The sequence below is a fragment of the Tupaia chinensis genome, unplaced genomic scaffold (genome assembly GCF_000334495.1).
Source record: "Tupaia chinensis unplaced genomic scaffold, TupChi_1.0 Scaffold000090_1, whole genome shotgun sequence".
Classification (NCBI taxonomy): domain Eukaryota; kingdom Metazoa; phylum Chordata; class Mammalia; order Scandentia; family Tupaiidae; genus Tupaia; species Tupaia belangeri.
In genome coordinates this window covers 2,442,937-2,444,691 of record NW_006159552.1, presented here as the reverse complement: position 1 = coordinate 2,444,691, position 1,755 = coordinate 2,442,937, and positions in this window count along the sequence as shown.

Sequence of the window (1,755 nt, the reverse complement as noted above, 5' to 3'; positions counted from 1 at the left end):
GGTGGCATTCCTACCTCCCTTGGCTCGCCATGGTTCCATTAGCCTGTGCCCGCCTGATTTGAGTCTCACTTGTTAGTTCTCTAGTTCTCTTTCCTCATGCATGTCACTCTGGCTTCAGGAAAATTCCTTTTCTATTGTAAAAGTTATGTGGAAATGAGACATGGGATTGAGTGGCATCACTTTCTTTTCTTTTTTTTTTTTTTTGGAGAGGTTTATGCTATAGGGCATGTGAATGCAAAGCCAGGTACTTTCTTGTTCACATGCAATTCTTCAGGTGTCAGCTGAGATGAGCAGACAGGGCAAGACTTTCGCCTTGCTTTTTCTAGACTCTGTATTTCTACTACAGCAGCTGAAATCAAGTCCAAAGCGCTGGGTAACAGTGCCTGTTTCGGAAGATCGTGGCTGGAACCAAGTGGAAAATATTGCAATGGGTATTATTTGTTGTTCTACGTCTTTATTCCAATGATGTTATTCTCTTAAGTTAGACATCTTAAATTCAACTGTTATGTCACTATTAGTAATTCCAAGTTCTTGTTGAATTTCCGTGCAAGATAGGGCTTGCCTGTAAAGTGCATTGGTAGAGGCAGTGTTCTATATTTAGTGAAAGAGATGTTATCTGCTAATTACAGGGAAACGATTACATCAAGGTTCTCTGTTGATGAAATAAACCACAAGAAAGAAATGAAGAGTCGGAGAGAAACAACATCCTAAAGTCGCTAAGAACCCAAGCCTGTCAATTTTCTGTGCCTCACGATTCTCTCATTCTCAGGAATCTCCCAAGTGAGTGAGTAGTATGATCTTTATGCCCCTCAGGGGCCAAAGAAACAGCAATGGCATCCCCTACCCCCAGAAAAACGCTTATCTTCTCTATTGGCCAGCGATGTCTCTAAACCACAAAACCACCAGGGTGATTGGGTGTGTTTTTAGGAAGGATGAGAAGCCGGACAAATGTCCCTGTGGCTTGCCTAAAACGGGGAGTTGGGAGACCAGCAGTTAGCGTAATGACTATGTTGCTGAACTCCCATGTAGTAGACCGCGGTTCGCGTCCCGGACCCGGTGGCTTAAAACACACTGGGCGCGTGTGCGTGTGTGCCCAAGATCCCGAGAGGAGAATGAAGGAGAGGGGATTGTGGCGTGGCCATCCCCCCTGGGGGGTGATTTCTCGCTTTCTGTCTCTCTGTCTCTGTCTTTCTGGTGAGCACACATGCCCTATAGCGGAAAAAAAAAAAAAAAAAAAAAAAAACAACGGGGAGTTGGGAGAAAGCTTCCCAACACTCACTAGGCCAGGGCCTGCACTCTTCTAAAACAGGAAACTAAGGCAGAAATGGGGAAAAGGGAATGACCGAGCTGAGACTCCGGGATCTTCAGCCCTCCTGCTATATTCTTCCCATCTAGAATACAGAACTCTCTCGTCCTCTCACGTAGTGAAAGTGTTTCATAGAACTGTAGTACATCCTGCAAATGTGAACCACTTCTGTGATTTTATTATTTTTATTTACTTACTTATTTATTTTTTTGGAGAGGTTTTTGCTATACGGCACTTGCGCTTGCCAGAAAGACAGAGAGAGATAGAGAGATAGAAAGTGAGAAATCACCCCAGGGGGGATGGCCACGCCGCAATCCCTTCTCCTCCATTCTCCTCTTGGGATCTTGGGCACACACGCACACGCGCCCGGCGTGAGTTTAAGCCACCGGGTCCAGGACTCAAACCGTGGTTGACTACATGGGAGTCCAGCGACATAGCCGTTACACTAA